The following is a 23,788-nucleotide window of genomic DNA, read 5'->3' as shown; positions in this document are numbered from 1 at the left end:
TGATGATGATGATAATGAAAGAAAAGTCAGATGAAAAACACCAAATCAACACACTGCAACACACTATAAAAAAAAGTGTTTCAGCCTAATCTTTTTTTTTTAATTAGGCTGAAACACAACACAAATAAGTATCCCTCAACACAATCTTAATTACACTGACAACACAACACACTTTTCAACATCACCTCATCTCAGAAACACTCAACCCAACCCAACACGACCCAACACAAAACGCAACACAACTACTGCACATTTACAACCTTCCCCCAAAACACAACACACTTTTCAACATCACCTCATCTCAGAAACACTCAACCCAACCCAACACGACCCAACACAAAATGCAATACAACTACAACCTTCCCCCAAAACAGAACACACTCAACACAGCCTCTTTCTAGTAACACTCAACCCTACCCAACTTGACAACACAAAAACGCAACACACCCAACCTAACCACCTAACCAACACAACCATCGCCCATCAACAGAACAGAACAGAATGGACAACAGAAAACATGCCTATCCCAATACAGAGAAACACACCACCACCACCACCACCACCATCACCACCGCCACCACCATCACCACGCAACACAAGCCAGGGAGTGCAAAGGCATGTTCCCCAAAGTAAGAAAGACCGACTCAGGAAAAAAATAAAGTAAAAATAAAAATAAAAAGAGGTTTAATTGGAGACTCAGAGACGAGTTAACGTGACGATATACAGGAAGAGGAGGAGGAGGAGGAGGAGGAGGAGGAGGAAGACATGGAGGACGAGGAGAACAGATGATGGGCTTGACTTGTACTTAAGGAATAGGATTTAGGACTTAGGGAGGAAGAGAAGAGGGAGGAGGAGAAGGAGAAGAAAGAAGAGGAGGCAGACTGATGATGAGGTTGACCTAGACTAAGGGATTGAGGTTAGACTAAGCAGAGAGGAAATAAAGGAAGGGATGATGAAGGAAGAGGAGGAGGAGGAGGAGGAGGAAGGTAGAGGAAAAGGTCTTTGAGTATATTACGATGAAAATTTTACACTGAACCAAACAACAATAATAATAATAATAAAAATAATAGTAATAATAATAATAATAATAAAAGTAATAAACGTAATAACACGGACCAAGAGATAACGGAAAAGACAACGAACAATAATAATTACAAAAAAAAAAAAAAAAGGCTTTAAATGAATGAAGAAGACCATTGTTCACCCCCCCCCCCTCCCCCCCCCGCAGGAAGCATGTAACATTAACGACACACACACACACACACACACACACACACACACACACACACACACACACACACACACACACACACACACACACACACAGCCTCTTATCCGTTCATTTTGGAAACTATTGACTATACACGGAGAGAGAGAGAGAGAGAGAGAGAGAGAGAGAGAGAGAGAGAGAGAGAGAGAGAGAGAGAGAGAGAGAGAGAGAGAGAGAGAGAGAGAGAGAGAGAGAGAGGGTGGGGTTAGAAACTCTCTCTCTCTCTCTCTCTCTCTCTCTCTCACCCTCCCTCCCTCCCTCAGGTGTTCAGTTCCCACGCTCATCCCAGAGAGAGGAAGGCGTATCCCACTCTCTCCCTTCCTCTTACTCTAACCTCTACCTCTACCCTCTAACTAACTGCCACTAACTCACTCTCGACTCACCTGAACTGACTCAAGCATTACCTGTGTGAGTGTGAAGTGTGAGTGATTAGCGTGACTCTATGAACAGGTAAAGGTAAGGTGAGGGAGGTAAGGTGAGAGAGAAGGAAGATGTGCAAGGTGAAGTCCAGTAGGGTGATCTCTGTCTGAAGGAAGAGAGAGAGAGAGAGGGAGAGAGAGAGAGAGGGGGAGTGAGTCAGCTCTACAGTATTAGTCAGGGAGGGAGAAAAGGAGGGAAAGAGGGTAGTTCTCTCTCTCTCTCTCTCTCCGGGTGACAACCATTACTGTTTTTGCCTCCAGTTTCCTCCTCTCCTCCTCCTCCTCCTCTTCTTCCACATTTTCTCTTCCCTCACGCACATACATCACCCCCATACATCCTCCCGTACACACACACACACACACACACACACACACACACACACACACACACACACACACACACAATTTCTGAGCTTCTTGTCTTTAAAACACTTACATTTCAGCGTTTTTCTTAGCTTCACACACACACACACACACACACACACACACACACACACACACGGTAGCTCTCAGTACACACCATCCGTACACACACACAAACACACACACTCACACACACAGAATCCGTCCTCACTCTCTTTCCGTCCGATCCTTCTCCTTCTCTCCACATTTCTTTTGTACTCATTCTCCTCGTAATTTAACTTTTTCTTTTTGCTCCTTTACGTCAATCTTTATCTCTTCCTTTTTCTTTGTTTTATTCTCTGTTTTCTTTCATTTATGTCCTCGTATTCTGATAACAACGAACTGATTCTTCTATTTAGATTTTAGAATTATATATTTTTACCGTATTTTTTTCTCATTTCTTTTTTCTGTCGATGAGTTTTGTTTTTTTCTTCCAGTAACTCATTCTCTCACTTCTCATATACTCATTCTTACTCATGAGAGAGAGAGAGAGAGAGAGAGAGAGAGAGAGAGAGAGAGAGAGAGAGAGAGAGAGAGAGAGAGAGAGAGAGAGAGAGAGTAAGGGAGACCATACAAAAACGAAAATCATAAGCTTAAGACACAAAAGAACCAATACATGAAAGATGAAAATGATAAAGAATAAAAAAAATATAAATAAATAAAATAAAAGACGGTGTTTAAAGAGAAGACGAATAACCCAAGGCAACAGATATCAAGAGAAAAAGATAAAGAAAAGAAAACAAACACGTGAGCGATAAGATACAAGACGAGACGAAAGAAAAAAAAAAAACAAAGACGCAGAGAAAGGAAAAAAAAATGACGGGAAGAAGAAAAAGATAAGAAAAGACAAAACGATGAAGGGTTGAATTGAAAAACACACTCTCTCTCTCTCTGTCTGTCTGTCTGTCTGTCTGTTCTCTCTCTCTCTCTCTCTCTCTCTCTCTCTCTCTCTCTCTCTCTTAATGTCACCCAGCGAAAGGAAAAAGTCAAATAATCGCTACTTCACAAAATTCTCTCCAATAACTCCTCCTCCTCCTCCTCTTCCTCCGATAACACCGATACCTCCAATTGGTTACCTGTTAACTTAATTTGCATGGCCTTTCTACGCATTCATGACCTATTTGCATGAAAGGGGACCGTGGGAGTGATTAGGAGGAGGAGGAGGAGGAGGAGGAGGAGGAGGAAGAAGAGAAATGAGAAGAGAATTAATTTAGGCCCAGAAAACGACGAAATTCTAACATCTACTACTACTACTACTACTACTACTACTACTACTACTACTACTACTACTACTGCTACTGTGCGTTGGTGGTTAGTGAGTGTTCTGATGCTAAATGGTTCACGGATACAGAAAAGTGACTAACCACCAACACTACTACTACTACTACTACTACTACTACTACTACTACACAATGGAAAAGCTTAAGTGAATGGTAATAAATGGATGTAGAAGTAATGTATAGTTTTCTTGAGAGGGGAAGGGAGAGAAGGGGGAGGAGGGAGGGAGGCAGGGAGGGAGGAAACAGACATTACACGCCCTGTGGTCACAATGATCGTAAGGAGACGGTCAATTATCCTCACTAACCACCACCTTAATTACCGCCATCACTACCACTGCTATCCATACTCCCCCCCCCCCACCACCCCCACCACCACTACCACCACTACAACTATGATCGTTAACTTCAAAATGGAAATGGTACGATAATTATGATTTTACGTCTAATGAGACCGGCCCCTGCTATTACTTCTACTCCTGCTGCTATGACTGCTACTGCTTATACTACTACTACCTCTACTGCTAGTCTCCCACAGCCCCCCTAACAGCCGTCGTTTAAGTGGTGCCATCTAGTGCAATTTTTGGCTTGGTTGGAGCGTGTCTACGAGTCAGCGGGGGCGTGGGAACCTTACCTCTACTACTACAACTACTACTACTACTACTACTACTACTAAGATGACGACCAATACTTCTACTACTACTACTACTACTCTTCATTGCCTTTCCATATATTTCGTTAACTGCATATAACTACCACAACTATATGATAATCAAACCTAAGAATATTGTTAACGATATTTTATAACTATTACTATTACTATTACTATTTTCTCAGGCTTTGGTAGTTTATAAGAAACTGAGCAAATGATTTTATAGTTCTAACAAATATCTATCTTCATTCTGCATAAGGGCGATGGAGCACTATTCACCGACACCTTCATGAATATTATAAGATCTTTGAAACCACCACAATTAACATCACTATCGACAACCAGAACTGTCACCACAATCACCACCACCATCACCATCATCACCATCATCACCACCATCACCAAAACCGGCATAAGCTTTTTCTTCATCTTCACTTAAAAGACTGTAATTGATTTGTTGACTTTAGGCTATCGCTTTGACGCTAACCCCCCCCCCCCCTTCTCTCTCTCTCTCTCTCTCTCTCTCTCTCTCTCTCGCTATGGTAGAGAGAGAGAGAGAGAGAGTTTGCGTGAAAGATGAGCATTTCAAACTCTTCCGTTGTGTCTTCCTCCCTCCCCCCCTTCCCTCACCCCTCCCTCCATCCCCCTCCCTTTCCTTCCTTCCCCCCTTCACCTCCCTCCCACTAACCCTCACTAAATATCCTCCACGTTAATTACTCCATTTGTGAACAGGTAACATGGGCTTTCAACGTGGGAGAGGTGGTGGTGGTGGTGGTGGTGGTGATGGTGGTGGTGGTGGTGAAGGAATCGACTTAGTTTCTTATAATTCTCTTAACTTCTTCACTACTACTACTACTACTACTACTACTACTACTACTACTACTACTACTACTACTACTACTACAACGACTATTTCCCATTCCATACGACTCATCAACAGTATCTCTCCTCCTCCTCCTCCTCCTCCTCCTCCTCAGATCCGCCTCTCGAAGACTCACCCGGAAACGCATAACAAAAATATAAATAAATAAATGAGGGAGAAAGCGAATGGGTGGGCAGGAAAAGGGTGATAATGGGAGGAGGGGGGAGGAGGAGGGGGAGGGGGAAGGGGGGAGGGGGAGAGAAGAGGGGAGTGGGAGAGAGATGAAGGGGAAAAGGAGGGTCGCGTGTTGTGTGGAGGAGGAGGAGGAGGAAGAGGAGGAGGAGGAGGAGGAGGAGGAGGAGGAGGAGGAGGAGGAGGAAGAGGAGGAGGAGGAGGAGGAGGAGAGGTTATTAGCATTGAATGAAATAGTGATGATGATGGTGATGGTTGCTTGATAAATTGGTGATAATGAACTCTCTCTCTCTCTCTCTCTCTCATTCGTTTAATGTAAAAGGTAATATTGAATGCTTTTAGTTACTGGAAGAAGAAGAAGAAGAAGAAGAAGAAGGAGAAGAAGAAGAAGAAGAAGAAGAAGAAGAAGAAAGACGAAGAAAAAGAAAAAGAAGAAGAAGAAAAAGAGGAAGAAGAAAGAAAAGAAGAAAGACGAAGAAGAAAAAGAAGAAGAAAAAGAAGAAAAGAAGATTAAGAAAATAGGAAAATGAAAAGACAGATGAAAAGAAGAAGAAAATAGAAGATAAAAGAACAAAAACAAGAAATAGAAAGAGGAAGAAACTGGAGAAGTATAAAAAGAAAAGCAAAAACAGGAAACAAGAAAAGAAAACAAAGAAAAAGAATCAAAGAGGAGGAGGAAGAAGAGGAAGAAGAAGAAAAAAAGAAGAAGACACACAAGGTAGTAGAGTATGATTTAGCAAAAGGAAACACAGAAGAAAGAGAAGAAGAGGAGGAGGAGGAGGAGGAGGAGGAGGAGGCGGAGGTAATGACGTGACCTCGCCACCTCCAGGGGTCGCGGCATTATCTGCTGGGGTCACATGAGGGGTCAGAGGTCAGGCCCGGAAGGCACACTCACGCTCCCCCGGCGATACTTATGCTGCAGGGCCGGAGGAGGAGGAGGAGGAGGAGGAGGAGGAGGAGGAAGAGGAGGAGGCAAGAAACAGTAGGAACATGGAGAAAATGGAGGAAATAAGGTAGAAAAAAATAGAACAAGAAAAGGAAAAAGAGAAGGAGTAGACGAAAAGAAAGATGATAAAGTTAGAGGAAGAGGAGGAGGAGGAGGAGGAGGAGGAAGAGAACAAGAACAACAACTAAGTGTGACGATGAAGAAGAGGAAGAAAAAAGAGAGAGAGAGAGAGAGAGAGAGAGAGAGAGAGAGAGAGAGAGAGAGAGAGAGAGAGAGAGAGAGAGAGAGAGAGAGAGAGAGAGAGAGAGAGAGAGAGAGAGAGAGAGAGAGAGATATGCAACACTATGAAAGAAAAAAAAAGAAAAAGAAAAAAAGAACAAAAAAAGATAACAGAAAAACAAAGAAAGATGCAACACTAAAAAGAAAAGAAAACGAATAAGAAAAAGATGCAACACAATGAAGAAAACTGAGGAAAAGAAGTAAAAAAAATAAAAATGGAATAGCGGTAAAAAACAATCATAAAAAGACCTAAAAAGTTAATAAGGAAAAAGTAACACAACACACTCAACACAAGACACTATAAAAACCAGACTGTGATGATGCAAAAGTGGCACCATACACTATCTTCTGCAGAGGGTGACGATGATAGAGGAAAGGGGGGGGGTAAGGGGGGGGGGAGAGAAGAAAGGAGGGAGAAAAAGAGAAAAGAAAGGAGGAAAAAGTGGGCTAATTCTAAGTTTCCACCAAGTTATGTTTTCCGCGCGGCTGTTACGTTGTCTGTCTGTGTGTGTGCGTGTGTGTGTGTGTGTGTGTGTGTCTGTGTACGGGCTGACGCAACAAGTACACAATGGCGCACACACACACACACACACACACACACATACACTCAATGATGTACCAACCAAACAGAATTGCCACCACCTTCACCACCGTAACCACCTCTATCAACTCCATCACCACCAATGCAACACCATCATTATACTGCTTACTACTGCCATTACTACTACTACTACTATTACTACTACTACTACTACGAAGACGATGACAACAGAGGTTTATATATACTTATTTTTTTGTCTTCCCATATAAAAAAAAAATCAATATATCTTCAACTTCCTATAGACACGAGAAAGACAACATTACGAGACGGACAAACACAGAGAGAGAGAGATAGACATATTTAACCCATCTGTCTGTGTGTCTATGTCTGTACCCTTGTCTGTGTCTGTCTGTACCAATACTATACTAAAACACCACAATGAATACTAACCTACTACAATCGCTATCACTAAAATCACCCTTTGCACACTACCACAGCTATCTTCAGTGTGTTCCTGTTTTTTTTTTTTTCTCTCTTTTTTTTTGGGGGGGGCGAGTCAGCAGAGCCACAAAGATGCAGCACTCAGCACCTCCATCACCACTACCACTACCCAGCACCCCGAGACACATCTGGTACGCGTGATGGAATGCAACGCCCGCCTCTAGGTTAGCAACACATCCCGCCACTAACCCACACCCAGAGGCACATCAGACGCGGGCCAATAACAATGTCCCACTAACGGAGAGCATCACTAACACTTATTCACATCAGCATAAGCACAGTGATACTTCTCTATGGCAGTATCGCAAGAGTTTATCCACGCCACTAACTCATATCTACTTCCTCAAACATTTTTTTTTTTTATAGCAAAGGAGACAGCTCAAGGGCACACACACATAAAAAATAATGAAAAGAAAACCCCGCTACTTGCTGCTCCTTAAAAGATTGCAGAGTGGCCAAAAGAGAGGCACTTATCTATTCACTAACCCAGGATCACATCACTAACACTAACACACGTCTACCTTTAACGCGTATAGAGAGCCACTTCTCCATAGCACTCCTGCAAAAGTTTATCTCCCACCGCCAACCCAAACTCATCTTCGCTAACCTGAACCCAGTGGCACTTCACCAACCGCAAAAAATTCATCCCCCGCCACTAACCCACACTCATCCTCACTAACCCGAGCACTGTGAAACTTTTCTACAGCACTATCGCACGAGTTGATCCGCCGGCACTAACCCACATCCATCTCCACTAACCTGGCACTCCCCTTGGCACTAACCTGAAGTACAGCCTCGCCCTAACTAACACCACCAGCCTAACGCCCCCAGGCTAGGGCCCCGCCACTGACCTGTTCCCAACGGCACTCCGACACAGCGAGGGCGGCGGTGGCAGTAGTACGGGCGGTGGACGGCGCGGCACCGGCGTGGCCCTGGCGGCACTGTGCGGGGTAGGAGCGACGTGGCGTGAGGTGCCGCCGTCAGGTGTGAGCCGCGGCGACTGTGGGGGCGGCGGGAGGCTGGGGGCATAGGAGAGGCGGCAGCCCACGGCCCGCTACCGAGACGCACCTGCCCGGGGGAGGGTCACGACCCCTCACCTGCCCCCCATTCATCCTCCGCCCCCGCCCCCCCCCTCTTCCTCCCCGGTAATAAATAACAAGCATCATCTCCGTCCGCCTCTCATCCTCTCATCAGCCCGCAGTAATTTCTTTTCTAAACCCGTGTCTTGCATCCTGGCGGGGTGTGGCGGCGGGGGCGTGACCCGGGCGGCCCCGTGACCCTGTGGGCGGGGCGGGGCGGGGCGGGGCGTGCGAGACTGGCGGCCTGGGCGGGTTCTCAGGAGGGCCCGGCGCCCCCTCCGCCATCACCCACCATCTCGCAGCTTCCGCCTCCCACACTAGTTGAGGGAGTCACGCACAGACTCCCTCCCTCCCTCCCTCCGCTCCCTGCTTTCCTCCAGCCCATTTTCCAGCTCTCCCTCCCTCCCTCCCTCCAGCCCATTTTCCAGCTCTCCCTCCGTGCCTCCCTCCCTCCTCTCTCCCTCCTTCCGCCACACTTACAAAACCCGTGATTCCGTCCGCTGCAGGTCACAGGGAGAGTTTATTCTCCTCCCATCCCCTTCTTCTCTCTCTCTCTCTCTCTCTCTCTCACCCATTATTTTTTTATTATCAGCTTTTAAATTTCTACACCAAATTACACTTAGTTTCTTTTTTTTCAGTGCTTTGTTTCGTCTTATTTGTATTTTATTCCGTTTTTTTTTTTCTTGCTATTTGCTTTATCATTATTTCAACTATCATTATTTACATTTTCCTTCCATTTGTTATTTGATTTAAACCACCTTCCCTTTCCACCATTCTTTCCCTCCTTCCCTCCCTTCCCTCCTTCCTTTCCTTTCTTCCTCTCCTACTTCACTCCCTTTTCCTCGTCTCTCAAGAATTATCGGGTTTTCCTTTTTTCCTCAATAAACACAAGAATGGAAGGGAGGAAACAGGAAGGAAAGAAAAATAGTTGCCCGAAAGAGGAAAACACGAAGATACGATACCAAAGGAGGAAGAGAAGGAAGAGAAGGAAGGAGGAGGAGGTAAGTAAACTGGAGGAAAGGAGGGAGAGAGAGGGAGAGCGAAAGAGGGAGGTAAAGGGGACGGTAGATAATTAGAAAAAAGGGGTAATGTTGCGAGGAGGCAGGAAGGAGGGAGGAAGGGAGAGATGGAGGGAAGAAAAGAGTACCTACGTGAAGGCTGGAGGGAGGGAGGGAGGGGAGGGAGAGAAGAAGGAAGGAAAGGAAGTACGGAAGACATTGACTGAGTGAAGGATACGGAGGAGGGAAGGAGGGAGGGAAGGAAGGAAGAAGGGAGAGAGAGAGAGGTAGGGTGGTTAGGTAAGAAGGTATGGAGGAAAGGTAAGCATGAAGGGGAGGAAAAGGACGAGGAAAAGGGAGAGAAGGAAGGAAGGAAGAACTGAATAAGGAAGGAGAAAATAAAAAGGAGGGAGGGAGAGAGAGAAGGAAGAAACTGAATAAAAGGAGAGAAATAGTACACGAATAGAAGGAGAGAGAGAGAGAGAGAGAGAGAGAGAGAGAGAGAGAGAGAGAGAGAGAGAGAGAGAGAGAGAGAGAGAGAGAGAGAGAGAGAGAGAGAGAGAGAGAGAGAGAGAGAGAGAGAGAGAGAGAGAGAGAGAGAGAGAGAGAGAGAGAGAGAGAGAGAAGAAGTCATGAGGGAGAGAGGAAGGGAGGGTGGAGGGAAAGGTGGAGGAAACAAGTGTATGAAGAAATGGTGGAGGGGAGAGAAGGTGGAATAAATAAGATGGAGGAGAGGTGGAGGAGAGGTAAAGAGAGTAAAGTGGAGTTAAAAAAAAAAAGTGGAAGGGAAATAAGAGTGAAGTGGATTGAGTGGAAAGAAGGGGTGGAAGGGGGTGAGGTGGAGTTAGGAAATGGAGTACAGGAAAGAAGGGTGGAGTTGGAGGAAGGGGTAAAGAAGGGGTGGAGGGGGTGAAGGGGGGGAGGAGGAGGATGGGGGGGGGAGGCGCGGAAGGGCATCACCTGGAGCACCTGTAATAAGTCTCCTCCGCCTGGGGGTGTATGGGACAGAGGCAAGGTTCCTCTCCCACGCCCTCTCCTCCTCCTCCTCCTCCTCCTCCTCCTCCTCTTTCTTCCTATGTCGCTGCTCTCCTCCTCTTCCTCCACTTCCTCCTCTTCGTCATCAGTCTTGTTGTCATCATCATAATCGTCTTCCTCCTCCTCCTCCTCCTCCTCCTCCAGAAATGACGAACTGCGTGTCATTGGAAGGAAAAGAATAAGTGAAAAGAGATGGATGGATGGAAGGAAGGAAGGAAGGAAGGAAGGAAGGAAGAATGTATGGAATGAAGGAAGAAATGAAAAGGAGAGAAAAAGGAGGGAAGGACGGAATGAAGGATGGAATGAAGGAAGAAAGGAAGAGAAGGAGAAAAGAAGGGAGGAAAGGAAGGAAGGAAGGAAGGAAAGGAGAATGTATAGAATGAAGGAAGAAATGAAAGGGAGAAAAAGGAGGGAAGGACGGAATGAAGGAAGAAAGGAAGAGGAGGAGAAGAGGAAGGAAGGAAGGAAGGAAGGAAGGAAAGAAGAATGTATGGAAAGAAGGAAGAAATGAAAGGAAGATAAAAAGGAGGGAAGGGTGGAATGAAGGATGGAATGAAGGAAGAAAGGAAGAGGAGGAGAAAAGAAGGGAGGAAAGGAAGGAAGGAAGGAAGACATAAATATAAATAATAAAAACTTGAAGACAGGAAGAGGAAAGATGGAAAGGATTAAACTGTTGAAAGATACAAATTGGCGGTGAACGAGGAGGAGGAGGAGGAGGAGGAGGAGGAGGAGGAGGAGGAGGAGGAGGCATCTGGGAGTGATAAGATGCCAGACCAATCATCTGTTTCTTATCACTTGATGTTGTGAAAGACCTGCACCACCACCACCACCACCACCACCACCATCACCATCATCACCACTAACCACTACCACCATCACCACCACTAACAACAACCAATACTTATAATGCGAGTACCATCACCACTAATATCATCACCACCATCGCTAGCCTTTCAATATCATCACCACCATCACCACCACCATAACCACTAACAACAACCAAAATTCAAATGCTACCATAACTACCACTATCATCACCACCACTGCTACAACTATTCCACATACTTCCTCCACCACCACCACCACCGCCACCATCACCATCTATCCAATCCTCATCACCACCACCACCACCTCCACCACCATCTCATCACCAATAAACACCAGTCACTCCAAGCCCAATACTTTGTTCTGCCTCTGCTTTCATCACCACTCTGGTCACCACAACAAATTACTCACCACCTTACCGTAAGCTTATATATCACCACAACACCACAACACCACCAAGGGCAGTAAATATCAACACACACACACAAACACACACATTTCTACCCATAAACATCATCAAAGTTCCTCCCGCCGAAAGTCGTAAACACAATAAAGGAAATAAAACCATAACAATAATGATAACAATAAATTAATGAAGTAATCTAGGAAATATTCTCGAGCAATATAAAGACTCGACCGGAAAATTCGATCTTATGTCTCGTAATAGACCGGATTGATGCGGGTTGGTTTGTCGCGCATTCCTTGACTGAGTGAGTGACCTGCTGGCTGGAGATCGAGGGAAGAAGACACGAGGAAAGTTACACAACGAAAACGAAAATCATCCACAGAAATAATAGTTAAAGAAAATTATAAAGTAAGACACACGACAGGAGAGTAAACTAAAGATCGAAGAAAGAAAATAAATGAAGATACCACAACGAAAAGTAGTTTACTGAAATAATAGGAAAAAAAACGGAACTTTTAAGTAATACAGAAAAAGAAGTATACTGAAAATCGAAGAAGAAAATGCAAGGGAAGCTATCTATGTGTTATTTCATACAAAAAAGAATAACAAACACTAGAGCCCATAATGCATTAATAAAGAAGTGCAGGTATGAAAGGAATGTATTAAAGGAATGTATGAATAAACCAATAATGAATAAGTGAATTAAGAAGGAAAAGAATAAGAAAAAGTTAAATGGGTGAATAGTGAATTAATGAGATAACCGAATGAACGTCTCAACAAATACGTCAATAATGAATAAATAGGTGAATAAATGAGTGAACCAATATATAAAAAATCAAGACATAAGTGGAAACTGTATAAATGAATAACTACAGGAACAATAACAAACACCAAGACCCGTATATTCAAGGTAAAGTAAACCCACTAATGCGCCGTGAAAAATATTGAAAAACGTGAATGATGGAGCTAATGGGGAAAGGTTAAGGCGTAGTGGAGCTCATTATGCAACGCTCGCTAATGGTGATGGTGATGGTGATGGGGGGAACTTACTGGAGAGCTATTATACCCCTTTTACCTCGTCTTGGTGGTGGTGGTGGTGGTGATGATAGTGATGGTGGTGGTGGTGGTGATAGTAGTGGTGGTGGAGGTGGTGGTGGTGATGATAGTGATGGTGGTGGATGGTGTTAATAATCTAAATAATGAAGGTGGAAATGGTAATGATGCTAGTAGTTATGTGATGATGGTGATGATGGTGATGATGGTGATGATGATAAAAAATGATGATGACAATGATGATGATAAAAGAGGATGATGGTGATGATGGTGATGATGATAAAAAATGATGATGACAATGATGATGATAAAAGAGGACGGTGATGATGATGATGATGATGATGATAAACACAACAAACAAGATCAACGAAATAAATGAAGACAATAATTTCGTGTTGAATTAAAAAAAATTCAAAACCTAAAAAAATCTTAATAAATTCTACGGACATAAAAAGGGATTCAAATTAAGGTGAAAATAAGAGGAAACATGGAAACATGGAAACATGGAAACGCAGGCAACAGAAAGCCTATTGGCTCATTACGAGGTTGCCCGCTTTGGTGATTTAATCTGCTCGACAGCCTGGGGCCTGGGGAGCAGATGAAGCGCCTCGATATTGAGGAGCAGATGAAAGCAACTCAATATTCAGTTTACTCCCGACGCAGCGAAGTGACGGTCGATTCTATATTTGAAGGAGTTGATAGTATTCGCATTTACTACTTCTGAAGGAAGATTGTTCCAGTGACGGATGACTCGGTTTGAAAAGAAACTCCTTCCGATGTCTGTGTTACATCGACTAGACTGAATGGGTAAACCGTTATTTCTAGTTCTTAGGTTGGTTTGCAATTCAAAGAAATTGGAGTAATCGACGTTATTGAATTTTTTTAGATACTTGAAGACTTGAATCATATCTCCTCGTAGGCGTCTTTTCTCCAATGTAAAGAGATTGAGTCGCTTGAGTCGTTCCTCGTACGGTTGAGCCCTTAAGGTTGGTATCATTTTCGTGGCGCGTCGTTGAATCCTTTCCAGTAAATCAATGTCCTTTCTGTAATTAGGAGACCAGAACTGTACTGCATACTCGAGGTGCGGTCTTACCATGGAATTATACAAGGATAGCATCACGTCTGGCGTTTTACACTCGAAGTTCCTCGCTATGAACCCGAGCATAGTGTTGGCTTTGTTGTATGCTTTTTTACAGTGATTCGCGTGTTTCAGGTCACTGCTGATAGTGACTCCAAGATCCTTTTCCTCCTGCATCGCTTGCAGAGGTCTCCCATTCATGATGTATGTGTGTTTACTATTTCTGGACCCAATGTGCATGACTTTGCATTTGTCAACATTAAAGGACATTTGCCATTTTCGGACCATTCGATAATGTGATTGAGGTCTTTCTGAATGATTTCGCAGTCGGTCTTTGTGAGGGCCTTTCCCCCCACCTTAGTGTCATCAGCAAATTTCGATATTGTGGATTTCAGTCCTGATTCGAGGTCGTTGATATATATGATGAAGAGAATGGGTCCCAGCACTGACCCTTGAGGCACTCCACTAGTGACTGGAAGCCAATCGGAAGGCTGTCCGTTGAGTAGTACTCGTTGTTTTCTGTCGGTGAGCCAATCTCTTATCCACGCGATCAGATTGGCTCCAATGCCCGCCGAGTGCAGATTTTTAAGGAGTCGCTCGTGCGGTACCTTGTCGAAGGCTTTCTGAAAGTCCAGGTATATAACATCACTGGGGATGTGGGCATCCCAGTTCTTATATATACCTTGGAAGAAGTCTAATAGATTCGTTAGGCAGGAGCGCTTGTTTCTGAAGCCATGCTGGGTGTCGGAGATTACATTATTGTCTTCTAGAAACTTAACAAGTTTGTCTCTAATAATCTTTTCGAGTATTTTTCCTGCCACTGATGTCAAACTTATGGGCCTGTAGTTTAATGCAACGCTTTTGTCTCCTTTTTTGAAAATTGGTGTTACGTTCGCCATCTTCCAGTCTTGCGGGACCTTTTTCAATTGAACAGACTGGTTGAATATGTTAGTGAGTGGCTGAAGTATTTGTTGTTTAAGCTCTTTAATAACCGCGGGGACAAACCGTCAGGTCCTGTTGACTTGTTCGTGTCGAGTTTATCCAAATACTCTTTCACTTCTTGGTCGCATATTGAGTCAATTTTCAGGGGCGTGATTCCCTCGGCGGGTCAGGGTTCTCGGGCATGGTGTCGATGTTCTCGACTGTGAATACGGTTGCGAAGTTACTGTTGAGGATTCTGGCCATCTGTTTACTGTCCTGAGTTGCAGCTCCAGTCTCGTCTGTCAGGGGACCAATATTGATTTTACTTTTTTCGATCTGATGTATGTGAAGAATTTTTTGAGTTTGTCTTGATGTCACGCGCTATTTGTTTTCGTAGTTGCGTTTACTACTCCGAATAAGGGTGCGACAAGCTCTGAGGCTGTTGTGGTACTGAGTACGGGCTTCGGCCGTGTCATTCTCTTTCATTAGGTTATAATTCCTTTTTTAAGTTTACCGCCCTTTTATTTCTCTGGTCATCCACGGTGGATCTACGGCACCATTTACTCGCCTGGGTTTCGTCGGCACTGTAGCCTTTTCTACTCCCAAAAGCTTATCTTTGAAGTTGTTCCACACGTTGTCGATTGTATTGTCGGTTAGGTGAAGTTGGTCCCAGGTCGCGGAGGAAGCAGCTCACGGGCTAGGTTGAAATTTGCTTTTTTGTAGTCTGGTATCACTGACGGATTGTCTACGAGTTTGTGACTTATGTTGACATTGAAACGGATTAAGTGGTGATCGCAACCGTTAATTTTTTCACCAACTTCACAGTCGCGAATGAGGTCGGGGTCGCTTACTAATACCAGATCCAGCAGATTGTTTTCTCTTGTTGGTTGAGTTACAACTTGAGTGAGGAACGAATCCTCCACCATTTCTATAAGCCTGTTACCCTCTTGATCTCCAGTCAATTGTCCCCAGTCAATGTTAGGGCAATTAAAGTCCAAATGTATTATTGCTTGTTTACTTTGTGTTAAAGAGTGAAGCTCTTCGTACAGGGCAGTGTCATCGGCTGCCTGTTGTTTTGGAGGCCTGTATACGGTCGCAAGTGTTAGTTTCTTATTATTCGCAGTTATTTCCACATAGACGGAGTCGTAATTCTCTGCGTCCTGTTTGTCTATTTTTATGGCAGGGAGCGTACTTTTTACGTAGCAAATTACTCCTCCTCCTTTCTTGTGCATTCGATTTTTTTGGAAGCTTTCGTACCCGGGAAATGACAGTTCAGATACTAGATGTGCAGAGTTGGCCCAAGTCTCTGTGATGGCTACCACATCTGGTTTCTCAGTTGCAATATACGCCCTAATTTCGTCCTTTTTGGGTAATAGACTGCGTGCATTTGTGTACAAAATGGAAATGTGACTACTGGTTTGGCCGCGTCGTGTTGAATGAGTTCGCTTGTCGGAGGCGTCGTTGGTTACACAGTTTCTTGCAAGCCGCATCGACGCTACGGTTCGGTTGATCAAGGGTTGCCTTTGCCTTGCCCTCGCCTCCAGTTTTTTGAATAGCTTTTCGAGAAGCTTTCAACTGCAGGAGGAGGAGGAGGAGGAGGAGGAGGAGGAGGAGGAGGAAAATAAATAAAGGTAAAAGAGAAATGTGACAGAAATATGCTATAAAGAGAGAGAGAGAGAGAGAGAGAGAGAGAGAGAGAGAGAGAGAGAGAGAGAGAGAGAGAGAGAGAGAGAGAGAGAGAGAGAGAGAGAGAGAGAGAGTGTGTGTGTGTGTGTGTGTGTGTGTGTGTGTGTGTGTGTGTGTTATCGGTAATATCTGGACGCCACATGATGACTTAGGTTCCGCTGCCATCACCACAACACCAATCCGACGCACCACCACCTTCATCACCACCACCACCACCACCACCACCTAAATCACAGCAACCACAACCAACAACAACAACAAAAACAACAACAACGATAAAGAATGTAAACAAGAAAATCAACATCCCCATTTTCAGCACCATCACCACCACCACCACCACCACCACAATCACCATCACCGCACAAGTCAGGTGGTGGACACGTAAGGAGACGCAACACACACACACACACACACACACACACACACACACACAGAGGAGCGTGGCGCCGGGACGGTACACACGACATAAGTGTGGCTCCAAGGCGTCCCCCCCCCCCCCCACTCCTCCTCCTCCTCCTCCTCCTCACCACCTCACTTCCTCCCGCCGCCACTTCCTCTGCCACCACCGCCACCCTTCGGAGCACCTGACGCAGCGCTTACAGGTGGCCACGCGTCACTTAGCTTCTCCCTCCTCCTCCTCCTCCTCCTGCTGCTGCTCCTCGGTTGTCTTCCTCTGCTCGCCCGCGTGTTTTCCCTTTCGTATTCTCCTCGCCGTCGCCGCCTTTGTTGCCTTGGGCCCGCGTGGTGTCATCGGCGCCAAACTGCTCCCCGGCTGTGCTTCATTACGCCTCGGCTTCCAGGTGCGAGTCTTCGTTCCTTTGTCGTGAGCGTCGCAGTGCCTGGCGAGGGGGGAGGTGTGGGGGGGGTCGTGACCCTTGCTTCCTCACCTGTGGCCTTACCTGCCCCGGTAAGCCACGCGCCCCTCCCCCTGCTCCCCGCGCCACACGGGCCGCTCAGCCACCCCGCGCCGGATGCCTCCCGGCGGACCCGCAGGCTCCGCAGCCCCAGATTTGTGCCTCGGGGCCGCGGCCGCCGCCCCTGCGCCGCCCCGCCACAGGGTCGCCGTTGCCGTCTTGGCCCCGGCGGGATAAGACGCTTGTGTCGGCCGTCCCGGCGATAATTTACCACATCCGGTGCTGCGAGGAGCACCGCGCCGCGCCGCAGCAACGAGAGCAGCAGCAGCAGCAGCCACTGCCACCGCCGCCACAGCACAGGCTCAGCAGCAGCAGCACCAGCAGCAGCGGGGCACAGTGCGCCGCAGAGGGGCAGGGCGGGGCGGGGCGGGGCGCGACGGGGCGGGGCCGGGCCGGGCGGGGCACCGGCCTCCGTGTGGGTATATCCTGAGCCAGATTTTCCCACGGGGGTGAGCAGTGTTCCCACGGCCATGCTACCCTCCCGCCCCCCAGCCCCCACCCCTCCCCCTCGCCGGCAACTGTTGCGCGCCCCGGGCACCGCCGCCCCTACACCTGTGCGGGGCGGGAAGGGGGGGGGGGGAGGGGGGGGCGGTCATCACCCTTCACTGTATTACTGGCGGAGGTTTGGCGGCCACACTTGAAATGTTTACATGTTTTTTTTATCTCCTCTTCCTCTCTCCCTTCCCCTCCTTCCTCCCTCCTCTACGTCATTCACTGCTCCTTTCCTCTCCTTCCCTTCCCACATACTCCTTCCCTTCCCTTCGCTCCCCTACACTCGCAAAAAAAGACGAAACCCATAGATCACTGTGCAAAGTGTGTGTGTGTGTGTGTGTGTGTGTGTGTGTGTGTGTGTGTGTGTGTGTGTGTGTGTGTGTGTGTGTGTGTGTGTGTGTTTGCAGAGTTGGCCTCAAGTGACACTAAAGACTGAAGAGTGAAAACAAAGAAAAGAATAATAAGAAGGTCACATTTCTCTCCCCTTTAATTTCCTCCTCCTCCTCCTCCTCCTCCTCCTCCTCCTCCTCCTCCTCACCTGTGAATGAATCCCCACCTGTCCTGGGAAAGCCGGACTCCTTGGCTCCCACGTCCGCCCATGGCTCACTCAAGCTCATCCTGCCTCCTCCTCCTCCTCCTCCTCCTCCTCCTCCTCCTCCTCCTCCTCTACTACTACTTCACCCTCTTCCCCAGAATTGCTATCTCTCTCTCTCTCTCCCTCCCTGACTCTTACCTCCTTCCTTTTCTCCCTCCCTCCTCCCCTCCTTCCCTCCTTCCTCCCCTCCTTCCCTCTCTCTCCCTCCTTCCTCCACTACACATGTTTTGCGCTGGTTTTAGTCGTCTCCTTCTTCCTCCTCCGCTCTTCCCTTCCTCTCCTCCTCCTCTTCTTCCTCTTCTTGATTACCTCCTCTTCCTCTTCCTCCTCCTGCTACTTCTGATGATACGGGTACGACTTGTAATTTTATCTCTACTACTACTACTACTACTACTACTACTACTACCACTATTACTACTACCAATACTTCTGATATACACAATCTTGTCCTGATATCGTTAACTTTTTCACATAATATATCGCAACTTTTCCCACCCCACCTTATCAACCTTTCTTTATCGTCCTCCTCTTCCTCTCCTTTATCTAACAGTCCTTCCTCTCCAATCTTCCTTCCCATGCCCTCCCATTCGGCGGCCACACATAAAAAATCTAAATATACCAGTTACACCACAAAGTCAACAGGTATTATATGAGGGAAGGGGACAGGTAGGTAGGGAGGAGGAGGAGGAGGAAGAGGTGGTAGGCAAAAGGTGAATGAAGGGAAGGGAGGGAGTAGGGAAGGGAGGGACCAGGGGAGGAGAAGGCCGAAGATAAGACGAGAGGAGAGAGGTGGGCAACGGAGAATCTGAAAACGGAGGAAAAGTAGAACGAAGGAAGAAACTGAATCGTTGGAATAAAGAATCAGAGGAGAAGGATATAGGAAAATGAGGAAGAGAAGGGAAAATAAGAAAATGAAGGTGACGGAAGAGGAGTTAGAGAAGAAATGAGAGAAACTGAGTCGTGGGAATGAAGAATCAAGAGAGAAGGATATACGAAAATGAGGAAGAGAAGGAAATAAAAGAAAATGAAGGTTATAGAAAAGGAGTTAGAGAAGAAATAAGAAGATGATGGAATAACCAGATGGACAAAGACGAGGCGTAGAAAGATGAGGAATAAAAAAAAGATAAGAGAAGAAAGAAACAAATGAAGGAAGTAAAGGAAAACAAAGAGAATAGTAAAAGAGGAAGCAGAAAAAAATAAGAAACTAAGAGAAAAGAAGAAAAACGAGAAGTAGGAAAAAAAGATTAGAAAAAGAAAAAGGGATGAAAACTTAAAAAGGGAAATGAGAAAATGGGAGAAGGGGAGGTGAAGGTGAAGAATGAAGGCGAAAGGGGGGGAGGGGGGGGGCAATGGGGGGGAGGGGGGTAGACCTACACACCTAACCCGGAATACATGTTGGCCTCACCTGATCTCGAAATGACTTTAGAACCTCAATGAAATGACGATACGAGAGAGAGAGAGAGAGAGAGAGAGAGAGAGAGAGAGAGAGAGAGAGAGAGAGAGAGAGAGAGAGAGAGAGAGAGAGAGAGAGAGAGAGACTAAAACAAAAGAGAGAGATTCAGATAAAAAAACAAAACGAGAGAAAGGGAGAAAGAGAGATAACGGTGGAAACAAAATAAAGAAAGAGTAAGATAAAGAAAAAACAAGAAAGAGTTAGTGGATGAAAATAAAGACAATCACAAACAAAACAAAACAAAACAAATAAAAAAAAATGCAAAAGAAGAAAAAATGTCGAGTAGATAAGAAGAGAAAATTAGTATGAAAATCGAGTAAGATCAAGAGGTGGACGCGTAGGGGACGAAAGAAGAAGAAGAAGAAGGAAGAGGAGGAGGAGGAGGAGGAGGAGGGATATAAAGACACCGGAAAGTAAGTGGACCAGACAGGTGAATCAGGTAAGACGGGATTGACCAGGTATCAGGTGAGGACGAGAAAACAATCAACCCTCCTCGTCCTCCTCCTCCTCCAACCCGCTCCTGCCACCATTAATGAATTCTTTTTATCAATGAAACGCCGACAAAACGTAGCGAGGGAACGTGCGTCGATGGTTATATGGAGGAGGAGGAAGAGGAGGAAGAGGAGGAGGAGGAAGGAAGGAAGGAAGGAAAGTTAGTTGATTCGTACAGTAATTGCAAGGAAAGTATTAACAGCTGCAGTGGTGGTGGTGGTAGTAGTAGTAGTAGTAGTAGAAGTAGTAGTAGTAGTAGTAGTAGTAGTAGTAGTAGTAGACAGTTGTATACCGAAGAAAAAGAAGAAAAAAAAATCTAAACGAGAAACAAAGAAACACAAAAAAATACAAAAAAAGATAAAAAGAAAATAGACGAGAGAAGTAACAATGACATAGAGGAGGAGGAGGAGGAAGAGGAGGAGGAGGAGGAAGACCGGGCAAGGGAGGGAAGTAAAGGAGGAGAAGGCAACAGGAAGAGGAGGGTAAGAGGGTAAGAGAGCAGGAGGAGGAGGAGGAGGAGGAGGAGGAGGAAGGGAGGTGGGAGAGTGCCAGATGGCGTGGTGTGCCTGGCTCCCACGGCCGCTGCTTGGCACTCGCGTCACACCTGTCCGCCGTGTTTACCTTGCCTTAATTACCGCGAACACGGCCCTTAATGGTTATTCCTTGACCCCTTAACAGCCCCGCCCACGACCACGGCGACGCTAACAACAACAGTGGTAGCAGTAGTAGTAGTAGTAGTAGTAGTAGTAGTAACGCTTTTTCCTGCTCTAACTTATTTTTACACAACTATTAACACTCATAAATGAAAACGAAGAAAATAAGTACTGTATATGTGCGTGTGCGTGTGCGTGTGCGTGTGCCCGTGTGTCCGTGTGTGTGTGTGTGTTGTGTGTGTGTGTGTGTGTGTGTGAACGCGCGCGCGGGGCACAGTGCCACGTGCAGACTGCCCGTGGGAACCTCATCTCCGTGGCACCCTCACGCCCTCCCTTCAGCTTGTTTCCCTCAACCCACCCCTTTCCTTCCCCTCTTCCTTCCTTGAGTGGCAGAAGAGGGGAGGAGGAGGAGAGGGAAGGAGGGAGAGAGAGGCAGCGAGGGAAGGAAACTCAGGAAATGACTTGACAAATGTGAGGGGGAGAGGAGGTGAGGGGAGAGAAAAGGCAAGGTGGCGTGCAGGTGGGGAGAGACGTGAAGGAGTGGACAGGTGGAGGAGGAGGAGGACGAGGAGGGCGACTGAGGGGAAAGAAAGGGCCCAAGGGATGCCGCTCTCCCATACCCTCTGAAAAATGGGTTGGGAAAGGAGTGAGAAAGGTGCGTCTTGGTCATGGGAAAGGGAGGTGAAGAGGGGAAAGGGAGGGAGAAGGAAGGAATTGGAAGGAAGGAGTAAGTGAAGAATGGAGGGAAAGAAAGGAGATACGAATAAGAGGAAGAAGGGAAGGAGGAAAACAGCTTGAAAGGGGAGACGTGAGAGAAAAGGAAGAGAGGGAGAGAAAGAAGGAAAGGAACAGAAAATAAAAGGAAGAATCGTGAAGGGACAAGTAAATGAGAAGGAAAAAGAAACGAGATAACAAATAAAGAAAACAAGAAAGAGAGGGAGAGATTCTTGAAAGGGGAGCAGAGACAGAGGAGAGGGAAGAAAGGGTAGGAGGTATTAAGGGAGGTATTAAGGGAGGGAAGGTAAGTGAGAGAGGAAGCAATTAAAAAGGCCCTCCCATCTACATCTTGGGCAGCACTATTTACCTTGCCGCCCATTGCCCTTGAGACCAGTCCTTGCCCTGCTATCTCGAAAGGAAGCCACGCTCTCTCTCTCTCTCTGTAAACAAACCAAGTCATACGCCATCATCGAAAATAGAACAATAGAGAAAAAGGAAGAGGAGGAGGAGGAGGAGAAGGAGGAGGGACTGAAGTGGAGAAGGAGGAGGTGCATGTATGGTGTATGTGAGAATGATGATGACGATGATAGTGAGTAGTAGTAGTAGTAGTAGTAGTAGTAGTAGTAGTAGTAGTAGTAGTAGTAGTAGTAGTAGTAGTAATAGTGGCATAGCTTCCTATATATGTTTACTTTAAGAGAAGAGCGTCATTTCCTGAACAAAACATCACCTCCTTGGCCAGTCCGATTAACACACACACACACACACACACACACACACACACACACACACACACACACACACACACATTCCTCCACGTTCAGGTAATCCCTCCTCCACCACACACACCTTCTACGCAATTACGTCACAATTCTAGCAATACACTCACCGCCGCACCGCACTCAGAGACGTGTTTCCTTCATGGCTTACTCGCTCACCCACTCACTCGCTCACTGTACTTCACTTGTAACAATTCCTTTCTGCTCCTACTCTTCTTCATTCACTCTATGTATTTATTAATTATCAACGTTTTCTCTCCTTTTGAATTTCTCTCTTACTCACTCACTCATTCACTCACTCACTCACTCACTCACTCTGTACTTCACATGCTATATTTCATCATTCATTCACTCTGAGTTTACATTATCATCATTTTTCCTCTCCTTTTTCTCTTTCTCCGACTCATTCACTCATTTACTCACTCATTCACTCACTCTGTACTTCACTTGCTATATTTCATCATTCATTCACTCTGAGTTTACATTATCATCATTTTTCCTCTCCTTTTTCTCTTTCTCCGACTCATTCACTCACTTACTCACTCATTCACTCACTCTGTACTTCACATGCTATATTTCATCATTCATTCACTCTGAGTTTACATTATCATCATTTTTCCTCTCCTTTTTCTCTTTCTCCGACTCATTCACTCACTTACTCACTCATTCACTCACTCTGTACTTCACATGCTATATTTCATCATTCATTCACTCTGAGTTTACATTATCATCATTTTTCCTCTCCTTTTTCTCTTTCTCCGACTCATTCACTCATTTACTCACTCATTCACTCACTCTGTACTTCATGCTATATTTCATCATTCATTCACTCTGAGTTTACATTATCATCATTTTTCCTCTCCTTTTTCTCTTTCTCCGACTCATTCACTCACTTACTCACTCATTCACTCACTCTGTACTTCACTTGCTATATTCGTCATTCATTCACTCTGAGTTTACATTATCATCATTTTTCCTCTCCTTTTTCTCTTTCTCTGACTCATTCACTCACTCACTCACTCACTATGTATACTCTTCATTTTCTATATTTCCTTATTCATTCAATTTATGCATTTATCATCATTATTTTCTCTCCTTTCCTCTTTTTTTCTCTATCTCTTTCACTCACTCACTCCTATGTACTCCACTTTTAATTCTCTCATTCATTCATTCATTCGTATATATTTATTCATTATCATTAATATTTATTCATCATTTTCTCTCCTCTCCTCTTTCTCTCATTCACTCACTCACTCACTCACTCATTCACTCCT

At 45.6% G+C, this 23,788-nt stretch overlaps 1 protein-coding gene across 9 annotated transcripts in view; it reads right to left on the bottom strand.

Annotated features, from left to right (window-relative positions):
• Positions 1 to 23,788, bottom strand: part of LOC127008702 (recombining binding protein suppressor of hairless-like) — a 198,654-nt gene that overhangs the window by 66,839 nt on the left and 108,027 nt on the right. The window contains exon 1 of one of the 9 annotated variants that reach the window (XM_050881038.1): positions 8,193 to 8,348. The exons of the other annotated variants lie outside the window; for them this stretch is intronic. The gene's annotated coding sequence lies outside the window, so the exon portion shown is untranslated. Of the gene's footprint in view, positions 1 to 8,192; positions 8,349 to 23,788 lie in introns of those variants that run through there. 9 annotated transcript variants of the gene reach the window in all.

Source organism: Eriocheir sinensis, chromosome 38 (genome assembly GCF_024679095.1).
Source record: "Eriocheir sinensis breed Jianghai 21 chromosome 38, ASM2467909v1, whole genome shotgun sequence".
In the NCBI taxonomy this organism is placed as follows: domain Eukaryota; kingdom Metazoa; phylum Arthropoda; class Malacostraca; order Decapoda; family Varunidae; genus Eriocheir; species Eriocheir sinensis.
Note: the sequence above shows the minus strand (reverse complement) of the source record. Positions and strands in the feature narration are given on the sequence as shown.